At 51.6% G+C, this 16738-nt stretch overlaps 1 protein-coding gene across 8 annotated transcripts in view; it reads left to right on the plus strand.

The window, feature by feature from the left end:
- The window catches only part of LOC144947861 (bactericidal permeability-increasing protein-like), a 110116-nt gene that overhangs the window by 28564 nt on the left and 64814 nt on the right, over positions 1–16738 (plus strand). For all 8 annotated transcript variants that reach the window (XM_078877225.1, XM_078877220.1, XM_078877228.1 and 5 more), the window contains one exon: positions 13645–13840. The gene's annotated coding sequence lies outside the window, so the exon portion shown is untranslated. The remainder of the gene's footprint in view (positions 1–13644; positions 13841–16738) is intronic.

Consider the following 16738-nt stretch of genomic DNA (forward strand, 5'->3'; position numbering starts at 1 on the left):
TCCACGACTTTGTGAGACCCTTTGCTTTCACGAGGGTCCCTTCATTGAGATGTTTTACTTATCAAAGATGTTGTTCAGTCCAACTCACGGCGAGTGTTGTTCATACCACGTGGGGGGTGAAACCGGAAACACCCGGAGGGGTGGAAAAGAAAAACCCACGGCGTGAGCGAGGGGTAAACACTCTATCCCCCGTGTACAGACGGAATAAAGAGGTGGTGGCGATCAGGGCCGGCCCGAGGCATAAGCGAACTAAGCGGCTGCTTGGGGCCCCCTGGCCACCAGGGGGCCCCCGAATCGTTTTTTTTTTTTTTTACAATTAAATAACTTAAACAAGTGATATAAATGAATTAATGTCATTGGAGGATAGATTTAAGTCTCTAAGTGAGGTTAAAGAGAACTTTGGAGTGCTGCTCAATTTTAGGGAGCTAGATCAAAAGGTCCGGAGGGAACAATGTGAGCTTCTTGGGGAAAAACTCTCTTGTGGAGAGGAGGCTGATATTGATGGTAGCGCACTGGCAGTAGAGATAGAGAGTCTTCCTGAACTTCCCCAAACTATGATGACTGCCTTTGAGCTTCTCACATACCTCTCACAAAATGAGATGTGTGAGCTTTACCCAAATCTTTGGGTAGCTCTCAGGATAGCCTGCACTCTGCCTGTGTCAGTTGCCTCAGCAGAGAGGAGCTTTTCCAAGCTCAAATTGATAAAAACATATTTGAGATCATCAATGGCCCAGGAAAGACTAAGTGGACTTGCAGTCATTAGTATTAATAACAAAGTTGGCCAAGCAATACCATACAATGATGTCATTAGTGACTTTGCCTCCAGAAAAGCTAGGAAGGAACGATTTTGAGGTCATTGTTGTACAGTTGACATTGTTGAACCCTTGCTGTTCTTATGTTTGCTTTCATTATTTAAGTATCTTTTTTTTTGTAACATTCTATTTTTGATTAGATTAATGTTTGTCTATTTTGGTTTTATTTAAAAGATTGCACATTTAATGCACATTTGCAAATAATTTATTTAATATGTTTTTTGTGACCGTTTGTATTCAGAAGTTTTAATAAAAGAGTGAAGTATTTTAAGTGTTGTTTTTATTTTTTATTAATACATAACCTCACTGTATTCGTTTATAATATTCGCTATAACATTATAGTGTGACATTTGTGTCAATAATCTTCTAGCACAGATGAGTCTGCGTGGTGGGAGGGGGGCCCCCAAATCAAATTCTGCTTAGGGCCCCCAAGAGGCTCGGGCCGGCACTGGTGGCGATTTAGTCCACAATTGCTCCACTGCCTTCGCCTGACGAGCCAGGCCACGCACGGGGGAGGGAGTTTCACAATCATCCGCGTGTCATCCACCGCTCCCTCGCTGCTGCCTCCACACACTGGTGTGTTTGTATGTTCGCATGTTGAGCTCACCGGAGGTGCGGATCACAGGAAGACACGTACAGCGAAGCCACCGCTGACCGTCTACGCATATTTTATTTATTCATCTTAGACGTGAAATAATAATACTTAAACATGATACCAGAGAGTTGATGGTGGCGATGACGATGGTGGAATCCTCAAGGGATGACGAATGCTGAAGGGCGCCACGGTGGCGAGATGTTAATTGCCTCGCCTGGTGTACAGGAGGTCGTGGGTTCGATCGCGAACCTAACGCCTGCTGTTTGCGTGTCTCCCTCCCCGTGGTCGCGTTGGATTTTTCTCCGGGCCCTCCGGTTTTTCCCTCCACGTTTAGAATCAAGATCACGCGTTTACAGCATTTGGCTGCAATGAATGTCCACGTGATGAGCCCACTGCGTTGAGCGATCGTTTGCGATAGCCAATCACGCGTCTGACAAAGAGAGCTACATCGTAGCTCAGTGGGGCCTCACCTGGTTAAACAAAACAAAGATGAAACTAAATGTTTCGTTTTTAATTTGATGAATGGACGCTGCCACGTGCGGCCAGCGTGGGCCCTGCGTTCTGATCATAATTGGGCACCGCGTCCCCAGGCCCCTGCTTAGTCGATGCCAGATGTGCAACCCCCCCCGCCCCAGCATTTCTTCCCACACTCGCCCACCCCCTCCACCTCCATCTGCGTGCCCCTGAGCGAATCCCCTCCGTCTATATTCGCGTGGCGTGGTGATGATGACGATGGTGATGATGACGATGGTGATGGTGATGCAAGTGGAGTGCACTTAGGAAATGGAGCGCGCGTGCGTCCGCGCTGTGCGCGTGTGTTTGCATCTCGGTGTCACCGAAGAGGCATGGCCTGTGCCGGAGTTAGAACACTTGCACTGCCTGAACACCGGAGACCTCCACGGATGAAACTTCGTGTTCTCTCCCGCCGTGCTCCCCCCCTCCCCCCACCTCTGCAATCCCACGTGATCTCTGGAGCCTCCGGGAGGCTAACATGTGGGCTGACGTCATAGACAAACACTGGACTCAAGTCAAAACTACTAGGCAATGTTTTCTTGTTTACCAGGTAAGGCCCCACTGAGCTGCAATGCAGCTCTTTTGTTTCAGAAGCGACCCTGGCCATCACAACAGACAGCTCACCGAAGCGGCTCATCATCATCATCACGTGGACAATTTATAGCGGCTGCCAAATGCCCCAAGAGCACGATGCTGACTGAACGCAAACTAACGCAACATCATGAGCACAACACGACGTGAAAAACACAACAACGTGTGTAATTTTAGATTTGAAGCTTTCGTGACTGCAATGATTCATATTCTTAGGTTTTTTCGGTAATGTCACGTAGGTAAAAACATTAAAAAGTAAAATAAAATAAAAAATAAAAATCACGACGTTTCGGAGGCAACACAAGCTTCCGTCTTTAGGTGGTACCGTCACAGCCACGACAGCTGTATCAAGTAACTTGAAACAGCTGTCGTGTTGCCTCCGAAACGTCGTGATTTTTATTTTTATTTTATTTTACTTTTTAATGTTTTTACCTACGTGACTTTACCGAAAAAACCTAAGAAAACGTGTGTAATCACATTCATTTCAACGTCACTGTAACATTCATAAACCATTGAGTCTCACTCGTTGACTATGGCTGACCCGTGTCGCCACGTCAATGCGTTAACTCGCATCGACGTGTCTCACTCCGACAAGGCGTCGCAATGGGACGCGCCGCTCTCGTTCAAGTCGCCAGGACAAACTTGTTTCGCTGCACGCAGGTCGACACACCGTGATAGGTCACCACCTCGAACGTCGCTTGCAAACCTGTCATCGAATTCAGGAACCCTCCGAGTAGGGACCACCCCATGGCTCCCCTTCTATGACGCACACTGGTGGTGACGTCACAACGCCTATTGGCAGACAGCGTCACGATCCTGGCCGGTGCCTGATGATGGTGGCTGAAACCATCAGCGAAACGTCGGACTAGCCGCATTGCTAAACGCGTGAGGATCGCTTTCTGCCGACGCTGCCGCTGCTGGAAGGGTAAAAGATTGGTCCACCTCGCTGACCACATGACGACTTCATTCGTTGGCCGTGTCGGTGGAGGAGGTTTACTAGACACACACATTTGACTCACACAGCGATCTGATCCAAAGAATAATTGCGGCCCATACAACACCTTGACATCTTCGACATCATGATCATCATTATTATACAGGTTGCTTCTGAGAGTTTGCAACAACGCCACAAGCAATGCGCTGCCTCCGAGCTCTGGAGACCACCTGGAGAAGATTCCAGGCACGCGTTGACAACGATGGCGGACAGGTGGAGGCTCTTTGACTTTTTGAAGCTGTAGTGACATCGCGGGATGACACTGGGTAATGCCGGCCCTAGAGCGGCACGGCGTGCAGTGTAGCGACATCGCGGACACGGCAGCAGTGTGGGTGCAGTAACGGCCCTATAGGGGCCTGGTGAGCGCTGAGTGACAGCGCTGGGTGGCACCACGCTTGGCGTGCAGTGCCAGCCCCTACAGGACAGGGTGTGGAAGTGCCGGCCATGGGAATGGGGTTACTAAAGGCCATGGCACTCTGGTTGACCCGAGAGGACACGTGACCGGTTAAGTCTACAGAGGGGCCCCAAATGGGGGCTAGGGGTGGTCACGTGGTCAGGGTCCAGATCCTGCTAGAGGGTTCTAGAAGGTGGGCGTGGCCCGGGGCGGAGCCGGCCATGCCGCAAGAGAATAGAAGCCGGGTCTCCCAGAGGGGCCAGGGTTGTTGTTCATCCTGAAGAAATCTCCATCTACGTCCTACAAGAGTCTCCAACACGTGGGCCTGGACCCAAGCTGTGGTCCGTAGTAGCAGTTACATTGTTATTAGTGTAGTTAGCCTGTTGGTCACCAGCTGGCTAACTACATTAGTCACGTGGTAACTAGTGTAGTAACTAGTGTAGCTAGCCTGGTGGTCACCACCATAGGTTGTTATTCTGTTAAGGGGCAGTTACATCGTGTGTTGGTGTTAATAAATGTGTTGCCTCCACAGAGTACGTCTGCGACTCAGTTGAACTCACTAGAAAGCTATTAACATACTTTTTTTTTTTATCACATTACAGTCTATTATCCGTTCTATTTCCATTAAAAACGATCGCCCCATATAAGTGTCAAAACATGTTTGAAGCACCCTGTATATAGAAACATGGACGTCTGTCCCGAATATAAATCCACACCGTTAAAGCTATCACCACCAAACTTGGCAGGGCTACCTTTTAAAAGCCCGCGGCAAACTTCGGCTACATGGCGAGCCGACATTTCACATGGTGGGGGATGGCCTGGAGCCCCCCAAACGGCTCCCAGCACGCTCCCAGTAACGTCACCATCCCTAACCCGGCACGCGTTAACCCGGCCCCGCACATCTCACAGTTACACAATTACCCCCTCCTGCTCCTCCTCCTCCTCCTGCTCCTCATCATCATCCAGTCCATCTCACAATTGCCGTCGATTGCATCACGCGCTGGCGACTCCATTGAGCGGCCAACCGACGCCAGCCCCGTCCTCGTCGTCGGTCCGCGGCGAGACAAACGACAGCGCCATCTCGATTCAAAGCTTTTGTGACTGCAGGGATTCATCTTCTTGGTTCTTTCGGTAAAGGCACGTAGAAGGGAAATAATAAAATAATAAAAATAAAACAGAATTAAATAATAATTCTGAGAATAATTTAATTGTTTTTTTTATTTCGTAGAAGGGAAATAATAAAATAATAATAAAAGTAACATTATTAAGTAATTATTCTGAGAATTATTTAATTATGTTTTATTTTTATTATTTTATTATTTCCCTTCTACGTGACTTTACCGAAAGAACCAAGAAGAAGAACAGCGCCATCGTTCACGATCCAAACAAAACGCTTCGCTACACAACGTCGCGACCCCGTTTGTGGGCGCGTTGCCTTAACACCCATTACAGGCCCCACGGTACAACGACATCTCAACAGCGGCTGTAACGCCATTGACCCCCCCCCTCCTTCATTGGGGCACTCTACATTCACTCAAGATAGCGGCGAGCACCCGGGCAACGCCGGGTACTTCCTGCAAGTGTGTGTATGCAGAGGACCGCAGAGCGTGGGCAATTGTTGGCAGCTGTTTGTGTGTTACTGTGTTGCCCTCCCGATTAGCACGGTTGACTACGTACGGCGCGAAAAAAGTTCAAGGTGCGGTACATTCGTAGCGGTGGCTGGCTTCTCGTCGCCTGGCTGCTGCTGCCTCCCCGTGTTGTGATTCCTCCTCCTGACGCCTCTGAGACTAAAACAACGAAACTGAACTTGTATTTTACCGGGTCAGGCCTCGCTGAGCTGCTTCGTAGCTTTTATTCAGAAGCCACCTGGTCACAAATGACAGCTCATCGAAGCGGCTCATCGTCGTCGAGTGCAAATTTATAGCAGCAGCCAAACACATTAAACGCGTGACGCTGATTGTTAACGTGGAGGGAAACTTCCGGAGGACCCAGGGAAAAATCCACGCAGCCACGGGGAGAGAGACGCCGCAAACTCGGAACGTACAGCAGGCGTTAAGGGTCGGGATCGAACCCGCTACCTCCTGTATACCAGGTGAGAGAGTTCACATCTCGCCACCGCGGTGCAGCCAGTGATGACGGCGGAGGATCCCCGCTATGGCACGCGCAGGCCCCGTGCACACGCGCGTGTGTGTGGTGAGTTGACTCAGCCTCAAATGAGTGCTTAGCGCGGTGTGTTACTACATCGCCACTAGGGAGACAAAGGCGGTCGGGTGTGGTGCTGGCCACCCACCCCCTCGTGTGCCGGGCCGGCCTTCATAGGCGCTTCCCGCTAACAGCACTTGCCCCAACAGTCTCCTAAGGCTACACGGGGGATCTTTGTCTGTGGAGGTTGATGAAGGGTGCGGCTGCTCACGGCACTGCTGGAAGAACGAAAGCGCCTCCACGTGGAGAGGCCTCGAGGGAGCGTGGCGGCCCAACTCCCACACTGCCGCCACTGCCACCACACCGGTGGCTGACGCTATTTAGCGCGTCTCTGTGCACGTGACGGACATTGTGTCGATGGTGGTGGTGGTGGGTTAACGGTGGGAGCGGTGGTGCAGCGATTAGCGCTGCACTACGAACCCGTTGACCCGAGTTCGATTCCCGCTCGCGGCCACCGACACAATTGACGATTATCTGAAGCGGTCCTGGGCCTCCCCTAGGTTGGCTCAGCCTCAAATGAGCACTTAGTGCGGTGTGTAAACATCGCAATTAGGGAGACAAAGTCGGCCGTGCGTGCTGCTGGCCACCCACCCCCGCGTGCGCTGTGTCGCCCTTAATAGGTGCTTGCTGACAGCACTTGCCCCACAGTCTGTTACAGGCTACACGGGGGGCCTTTGTCTTTGGTGGGCTAACGACACGTGTCTATTGACGCGACCTGTTTGGACAACAACAGGCACATGGACAGTCTTGTTGGTCGTTGTTCGGAAGAGGAAAAAATGGAAGGGACCGCAAAGAGAGGAAGACTTCGAACAGAGAGTGGCTTGGCAACGACATCACAAGAGATCGGTGCCAGAGAGACGTGGCCACGACTTGAGCGCATTGGCACTACAAGACAGAGAGCAAAGTGGAAACAACAAATGACGAAATGTGGCAGTGGACACCTCGCGGGGCCTGTCTGCCCACGGATCGCGACGATGACGATGATGGTGGTGAGGATCTAACCCACACAAAAAAACCTTGATCATGGACAATCACCTGCTCGCAGTGCCGTTGCGGATCTCGCAGGGAAAGCGTTAAGATGTCTAACCTTGTCCAGGGGAGGGGTGGAGGGGGGTGGAGTGGGGGGGGTCAATGTTATTCCCCTCCCCTCTTTACAGGAAGAAGGCCTTGGGTGGTTTGGAATGCACCTAAAGTTCTGAACGTCAGGGCCAATTACTATAGAAAGAATAAAATATATATTTTAGGAGGATGATGATAATACAAATGAATGGAGAAGGGCATTGTGGGTCCCGCGGCATTATTCGCCGTCCTTGAAAGTCTAAATTGACGCGATTCCGCGGAATGGTCTGGCGACTATCACCTGCTCCATTCAAGGATGATGCGGCGACAGAATGGAATGGATGCCGCGTGCCTCTTGCCCAAGGCAAAGCGTGAGAGCGATCTTTTGCTTCTGTGAATCTTGAAAAAAAAAATGTTATCCGAATATTTACTCCGGTGGAGGGTGTGCTGGGGGGAGGGGGCGAGGTAAATGCCTCGCCGGGACTTGCGATTTTGAGGTGGCGGGTTCGCGGTTCATCTCACCAACTTCTAGATTTGAAGCTATCGTGACTGCAAGGATTCATACTCTTAGGTTTTTTCGGTAAAGTCACGTAGGTAAAAAATAAAAAATAAATAATAAAAATTTATAGAAATAATAATAGAAATAAAATAATAAATCACGACGTTTCGGAGGCAACACAAGTTTCCGTCATCAGGTGGGACCGTCATAGCTAAAATGACTGTATTGATACAGTCAAGTGGCACATTGTTAGTCATTGGTGATCAATACAGCAAATTTAGCTGTGACGGTCCCACCTGATGACGGAGACTTGTGTTGCCTCCGAAACGTCGTGATTTCTAATTTTATTTCTATTATTATTTATATTATTTGTATTTCTATTTTATTATTTATTATTTATTTTTACCTACGTAACTTTACCGAAAAAACCTAAGAGTACATCTCACCAACGTCTCACCAAACCATCGGAGTAGACAAAAAAGTGGGGATATGAAATATACAAATAGCGGATGAAATTAGCAACGGTGTTAGGATGCGTGATTCGAGGATGGCTCCAATGTGGGAGCGCTGAGCCGGCATCAGTAAGAGCCTGAGTCCGGGTTTAAGCCGCTGTGGCGTGATACACCCACAGGGCTCTCACGTGCAGTGAGCTGATGGTCTCGTCTCAACAGTGACTCACAACGTGACCACTTGACTCACATAAGAGACCCATTGGCTCACCCACAGATTCACATAGAGACCCATAGACGCACCCAAAGACCCACTTGCTCACACAGAGACCCATAGACTCACCCATAGACTCACATAGAGACCCATAGATACACACGGAAACTCATTGACTCACACAGAGACCCATAGACTCCTCACATAGAGACTCACTTGCTCATACAGAGACCCATAGACTCACATAGAGACTCACTTGCTCATACAGAGACCCATAGACTCACATAGAGACTCACTTGCTTACACAGAGACCCATAGACTCACATAGAGTCCTATAGACTCACATAGACTGAGTTTTGATTAAACCGGGCTCCCAAGTTCCAGGATACCAATCACTGCACACAACAACAACAGAAACCCATCACATCAAACTTGGTTCCGCACTTAATTTGACTGAAGTCAGCCCCGAGAAGTAAAACATCGGTTTGGCCGTCACGCCACGAACACTCCTCCCAGTGGCTGAGTGGGCGGGGAAGTGCTGTCGTCTGCTGAAGGCGCCTCGGAGGTAGCTCTGTCCTATCCGCTTCCGCGGGCAGTTTATGTTTATCCCCTCGGGCGGCTGGCCCTGCTCCGTGAGATGATTCCCACGTGGACTTCTAAAGTCTCTTGACCACGTGACGCCCACACCGACAACAATACGGATAGGGGGGTGGGGGTGAATGTTGTAATTATTATTTTATTTTAATAAACAGTGCCCTAGAGAACTTGCCCGGTGTTATATCACCATCATCATCATCACCACCACCAACAGCAGCCGTGGTTGATGCAATGCCGGATGAATACCTCCCCGTGAGATCTAAATGGATGTTTCGTCTGGTGACGATTTGACGTTGAGTACAATTGGAATAGACTTTTGCGGTGGGGGGAGGGCGGGGGGATATAAATTAATATATAAAGACATTTAGAACGTTCGATAAATATGACATATACACGTAATTTTTTTCTGTAGAATGCTTTTAACAAACCGTCCCGTGGTGGCCCACAGCCAGATCGATGGGGTTTTTCTTCTCCTTCTTCTTGAACCTCGTGTGTCTGCGTGTGCCAGGTAGCCCCGTGAGCAGAATGGGTACAAAGGGTAGCCAGAGGAAGGCGACTCTGTCCACCACTCGCATCGCTTACACCCCTCGGCTTCATCCGAAAACAATGCGGATAAGAGCTGCCAACCCCCCCCCAACTCCCTGTCCATCCTGAGCTCCCTGATCCCTCTGAGCCAAATCTAATGACTCTTAGAGTAAGAGGGTGGGGGGGGTTAAGGTGGCCGGGATAATGTTCCGCGAGTTGCCTCTGGCCCTGAGCGGGATTGGAAAGGGCTTAGTAGGGGTGGAGTAGTAGTAGGGGTGGAGTAGACGCGCCTCCAGACCCGCCGATCGTTCAAAGTGAATTCAAATCGCGAGCTGGCGGGAGAGGCCATGCCAAAGATTCAGAGTGGACGTACATTTAAAAAAAAAACAGCGTGAGCGTGTCTTCTGTTTGTTTCTCTGTGTGTGTGTGTCGTCTTTGTGTTTGCGTGTGTCTGTGTGCCGGGCGTGGTGCAGGCCACCCACTCCCACGTGTGCCGTGCCGGCCTTCATAGGTGCTACTCGCTAACGGCACTTGCACGAATAGCCTGTTACAGGCTATACGGAGGATTTTTGTCTATGTTTGTTTTGTGTATCTCTGTCTGTCAGTGTATCTGTGGCTGTCGATGTGTATGTGTCTGGATCTGTTGTCTATCTGTGTGTGTCTGTCGTTGTATTTGGGTGTGTCTGTGTGTGCGTGTTGGGAGAGCGGTGGTGTAGCGGTTAGTGCGCTGCGCTACAAACCCGGCGACCCGGGTTCAATTCCCGCTCACGGCCAATACCAGTGACAATTATCTTAACCGGTTTTGGTCCTCTCCCAGGTCTACTCAGCGTCAAATGAGTACCTGGTGCGGTGTGTAAACATCGCCACTGGGGAGACAAAGGCGGTCGGGCGTGGTGCTGGCCACCCACCCTATCGTGTACCGTTCTAGCCATCATAGGTGCTCGCTAACAGCACTTGCCCCTCCAGTCTGTTAAGGCTATACGGGGGATCTTTGTCTTTGTTGGGGGTGGGGGGTGGCGCAGTGGTTAGCCCGCTGCGCTACGAACCCGGCGACCCGCGCGTTTGGTCTCTAATCTGCAGGCCGTGCGAGTGGCACAGCAGACACGTGGCGGGGAGGGCTCAGACTGAGCCACCGCGTGACCTGTGAACTCGCCTCGTCGCACATTCGCGCGCGTGGATAATGACGGCCGCACGCGTGTCGTGGCAGCGCCAAACGCAGCGATTTTCTGTCGACGGGCTAATTGTCCCGGACAGAAATGCATTATTGATGAAGCTGTCGTAGTATTATGCGCATATTGACTTTAGTTAAATGGTAACAACAACAAAACAAGACATCAGCGTCTAATGAGCCCTGCTTCCCATTAATAATGCATTTCGACGTAATGAGCCACTTTTGAAAAATGTCTGTCATTTTGTTGTTTTGTTGTAGATACATTTTAACGTCACTCGCTGCGATCCAGCAATTACGCCCCGATTCAAACCGCTCGAGCTACGGCAACATCATCGTCGTCGTCGTCATCATCATAGGCCATGGTCAGTCCACTGCTGGATGAAGCCGCCGCCACAGCCGCCAACTCTCATGATCCTGCCAAGTACTAAACAATCCACGCAGCACCGAGCGCCAGGGCAATCCAAAGGGGGGGGGGGGGTGCGGGGCCCGGGCGACTCACACCGCGTGCCCCCCTCCCCCCCCGACGCCTTCAAACTAAAGCGAACGTATGACACATCTCACACCGTGACGTCGAAGAGCGCACCCCCCCCCCCCCAAAGCGCGGGGCACGGGGCGATCGCCCCGACGATTCGCCGTACCCCACGGACGCCCCTGGCGACTGCACGCGAGCTGGTTTCACTGCTCCATCTCCCCGGCGCCTCGTCCGCTCTCGGGCGCATTGCATCCGTTGGCTGCCACTCAGTCACGAGGAGTCTGGGTCATAGGCCCCATCCCACGTGAGCCGTGACGTGTCCTGCCCGGGCCTCCACTGACCTCATGCGCTTTCGCAGGGGGTGGAAATTCCACATTCCCTTAGCAGAAGCCAGTCTCGCCAAAATGAGCATCCGCTATGAACCCGCTGTGTAACGACACGCAATGGCTGCTGCTGCTGTCAACCAATGACACCGATGATTCCCAGTTCAGAGTGGCGTGAGTAATCGTACCACGGTGGCTCGGAGATGTTAACTCCCTCGCCTGGTATACAGGGGGTGGTGGGTTCGAAGCCGACCGTGACGCCTGCTGCTGTATATTTGGAGTTTGCGTCTCTGTCTCTGTTCCCGTAGTCGCGTGGATTTTTCCCTGCGTCCTGCGGTTTTTCCCTCTATGTTTAGAATCAACATCACGTGTTTATAAATTAATTTGCTGCCGTAAATGTCCACGTGATGATGGGACACTTCGTTAAGCTACAGAGCTCAGTGAGCCTTACCTCGTGAAATAAAAAAGAGAGTTTAGTTTTTTGGATAATGACGGCCGCACACGCAGCCAGGAGGTTTAGGGGCCGTCCATAAATGACGTCACGCGATTTTGGACGATTTTTGACCCCCCCCCCTCGTCACACGACGTAACAAAAAGTCAGACCACCCCCCCCCCTCAAATAGGACGTCACAAAGCTCTGCCCCCCCCCCCCCCCCGAAAAAAAATGCTTCAAATCGCTTTAAACCATTGTCATTGTAGTGCGTATTTAATGTGGCGCTGAACTCTGATGTTGTAGGAGAAAACATTTATTAAAAACGTATATTTAATTAAGTAGAACGTGGTTATATTTATTTAAAGTTGCGCGTTTTGATGTGATGTCACATTTCTCAACCCTCCCCCCTTCGTCACACATCGTCACAAATGTCTGACCCCCCCCCCCTAGGTGCGTGACGTCATTTATGGACGGCCCTTTAACCACAACACCGGAAGGCAGCAGCGGCAGTGGTAGCAGCCAGGCGACGAAGAGCCAGTGGACGCTGCTGCGGATGTTCCGCACCTTGAACTTCTTTTACACCGTACTAGCCAACCGTGTTCATCGGAGGTGTGGAATAATGTCAACAAACTAACACACAACAAGCTACCAACAATTGCCCACGCTCTGCGATACTCTATATATGTATATATCAAGGTGTTTTCATGGGCCGCAATTGATTGTTTGATCAGATCGCTGCGTGAGTAAACTGTGTGTCGTAAACCTCCTCCACCTGACCCGGGCAATGACTAAAGTCGTCACGTGGTGAACAAACGTGGGTCAACTCATCTCCGCTTCAGCAGCAGAGGCAGCGTCGCCGGAGAGCGATCCACACGCGTTGAGCAACCGGCTAGTCCGACGTTTCGCCGATGGTTTCAGCCACCATCATCAGGCACCGGCCAGGATCGTGAAGCTGTCCGCCAATAGGCGTCGTGACGTCACCACCAGTGTGCGTCATAGAAGGGGAGCCAGGGGGGGTCCCTACTCGGAGGTTCCTGAATTCGATGACAGGTTTGCAAGCGACGTTCGAGGTGGTGACCTATCACGGCGTGTCGACCTGCGTGCAGCGAAACAAGTTTGTCCTGGCGACTTCAACGAGAGCGGCGCGTCCCATTGCGACGCCTTGTCGGAGTGAGACACGTCGATACGAGTTAACGCATTGACGTGGCGACACCGGTCAGCCATAGTCAACGAGTGAGACTCGATGGTTTATGAATGTTACAGTGACGTTGAAATTAATGTGAATACACACGTTGTTGTGTATTTCACGTCGTGTTGTTGTCAATGACGTTATGTAGGTTAAAATCAGTGGTTCTTAACTTTCACTGAAGCCTTGCACCTCGTTGGTTCTCAAACTCTTTTTTAATGTTAATACATACATTGGTTTGATGAAACTAAGTAAGTTGTGCTTACGCGCCCGTGTTTAATTTGTCGTTTGATGATTTACTCTCTAAAACAATCTGGCCACGTCTCGCGCACCCCAGGAAGGACATCACATCAGGGGGTGCGAGATGCACCCCCAGTTGAGAAGCACTCTGGTTTCAATGAACATGATTGTGTTAATGACGGTGCGTTTCAATTAATGTAAACACACCGCAAGCATCATTCAGAATTATCGCAGTCAACTCCGTTGTAGATAAATGACTTGTAACTTTCTCTCTCGAATCCCAACGTATTACTCCAGTATAAATATATATTCTGATTCTGTAATTACTCTCTGTAACTTTCTCTCTCGAATCCCAACGGATCCCTTTCACTTTAGCCTTGGCCCACGGCAATCGAGTTCCTCACAGGACATCGACAACAGCGACGGTGCTCGACATCAATCCGAGCGTCCTCTGAACGGTGACAGGCCGCGTGTCCTGCAGCTGCCAACAGCTGAGTCCGCTGAGCCGAGGTCTCGGGACTCGGAGTTCCCCTGGGACCTCCTGCCGTGTCACCCCGTCACCCACCCCGGGGTCAGTCCCGGCCACCGCCACCACCACCGCCATCACCGCCACCACCGCCACCATCATCGCCACCCACCCACCACCACCACTCTCCACCATTCTCCACCACCACTACCATTACCCACCACCACCCACCGCCACCACCCACCACCACCCACCACCACCACTCTCCACCACTCTCCACCACCCACTACCACCACCACCACCGCCACCACCCACCACCACCCACCATCACCCACTACCACTACCCACTACCCACCACCAACCCCCACCACCCACCACCACTGAACTGTGTGTGTGTGAACACGAGACGGTGGTGCTGCTTTAATCAGCAACATCACGAAGCGGTCCCTTCTTCAAGAGCCGCACGCGGCTCGTGACCGGCAGGTTGCCGAGCCCTGCGCCCGAGCCCTGCCGTTGTGAGCTTGGGGAACATTCACCCCCTGGGCCCAGCCCTGGGCTGTTGTGAGCTTGGGGAACATTCACCCCCTGGGTCCAGCCCTGGGCCGTTGTGAGCTTGGGGAACATTCACCCCCTGGGCCCAGCCCTGGGCTGTTGCACTCTGCGCGTGGGCTGCGCCACACAACGCCACTCGGATTGTTATTTGTTTTCTCTCTTCTCCCACAAGCTCGCCAGTTTATTGATGGCTATATCGGGAGGTTAATCGATGTGTATGCACTTGGTTTGTCTTGAAGGCTCAATGGCCTGTTGATTTGGGGCGCCGTGGCGGTGAGATGTTTACTCCTTCGCCTGGGATGCAGGAAGTCGTGGCTTCGATTCAGCTCCTCCGGTTTTTCTCTCCACATTTAGAATCAACTCGCGTTCAGAGTGTTTGGCTGCTATAGATTTCAACGTGACAAGCCACTTCGTTGAGCTATCATTTGTAGAAAGGTCGCATATGAAAAATTACTTACCTGGTGAAATAAAAATTTGGATTTAGTGTTAGATTTTTAGCGCGTGTTTGACAAGTTTAATCTCGTGACTAAAACCAATGAACGAGTGTTTACGTGTGGGAGGAAACCCAACGCGTGCGAGGGAGGGACACTCGATCCCGTACAGATGGGACAGGGGGAGTTCACATGTTTCCCGTAGGGCCTTCTCCTGGCGAGACAGGGCACAACTCCTCCTCCACCGCCCGCATGAAGAGAGGTCCTCAACGCCTCTGCGATCCGCCAACCCTCGCCGCTGCCTCCACAGCGCCGGATCAGCGGGCGCCTTGGCTCGCGTGACCGGTGGAAGAGCCAACGCAGAAGATCGACGGGGGTTTGATCGTCCACGAAGACTGCTCGAGGTCGACCCGAAACCGCCGCATCCACTGCACGAGCCACGGCAGCAGTAGGTGCCGATGATACCTGGTGATGCACAAAAAGGAGAATAAAATAAAAACTCTCTCCAGTTGTCGTGGTGCGACTGTGGTCGCCCAGAACAGACACCGTTACGGCGCGATGCCCCGATCCGTAGATACGAAGGCGACATCGCAGCGATGACGATGTAACACCACTCCGCTGTCTCCTGACGCGGTACGTGTCTGGCTTCACCACCTGAATGTGACATTGTCGCCGTTGTCCTGCATCGGCAGCCGTACACAAGACGAAGACGTGTAACGGTGAGCAACACTCTACTCGCCATCCAGATGTCGCCAAGTTACATCCCTTCTCTCCGTACGCCAGTTGAAACAACGAGGCATCGCCGGTTTTTGTTCGCTGCTGTAAAATGATAGCTGTTTAAAGGGGCGGGGTGGGGGGTGACAGACTGAACAGAGGCTGCTGGACGCTGCGAATGGCCTGGCGAGGCTGCCTGCCATGGGTCTCATGAGAACCGGGACAGACACGGGCCCCTTTCGCCCGGCTCGCTTCCCAGCGGTTGTGGGAACGCAGTGATCAGACAACGTTGGAGGGCGCGATTATTTATTTGCTTATTGTTCTCTCTGTGCGTTGCTGGGATGGAACCACGGCGCGTTATAGACGCGCCGCTCAATTTCCCCCAGTCAATAAAATCGCTAAGTGCCAATGACAGTGGCGTGACCTCCACACACGGCGGACGAGACAAAGATCGCCCGTATAGCCTCCAACAGACTGTTGGGTTAAGTGCCGTTAACAATAACCTGTGGAGAAGGCTCAGAACGGCACAACACGAGGGGCTGGTGGCGAGAACCACGCCCGACCGCCTTTGTCTCCTCACTGTCGATGCGAACACACTGCACCAGGTGCTCATTTGAGGCTGAGTCGACCTACGGGAGGCCCAGGACCCGTTCTAATAATCGCCACCGGTGGTGGTGGTCGTGAGCGGGAATCGGACTCGGGTCACCGGGTTCGTAGCGCAGCGTGCTAACCGCTGCGCCACTGCTCCCCACACAGCGGTTACGCACACACACACAACACACACAACACACACACACAACACACACAACACACACACAACACACACAACACACACAACACACACAACACACACACACAATACACACACAACACACACACAACACACACACAACACACAACACGCACACAACACGCACACAACACACATAACACACACACACACAATACACACACAACACACACACAACACACACACAACATGCACACAACACAAACACAACACGACACACACACAACACGACACACACAACACGACACGTGCATAACAAGCAGCAGCTGCTGCACTGCCGACACCCGCAATGTGAAGAGCAAAGTGTGTGTGTATGTGTGCATGTCGCTCTACGTGTGTGTCATTGCTATAGGTGGATGGGGAGCGGTGGTGCTGTGATTGGCGCGCTGTGCTACCCGCTCACGGTCAACACCAGTGACGACCTTTGTTTTTGGTGATTATAATACCATCTAATAGAGTGTCTGGTGATTTTATAGAAATTACCCCTGCCATAGCAATGTGGAAAATTCACGAATG

This window comes from Lampetra fluviatilis, chromosome 47 (assembly GCF_964198595.1).
Source record: "Lampetra fluviatilis chromosome 47, kcLamFluv1.1, whole genome shotgun sequence".
Taxonomy (NCBI): Eukaryota; Metazoa; Chordata; class Hyperoartia; order Petromyzontiformes; family Petromyzontidae; genus Lampetra; species Lampetra fluviatilis.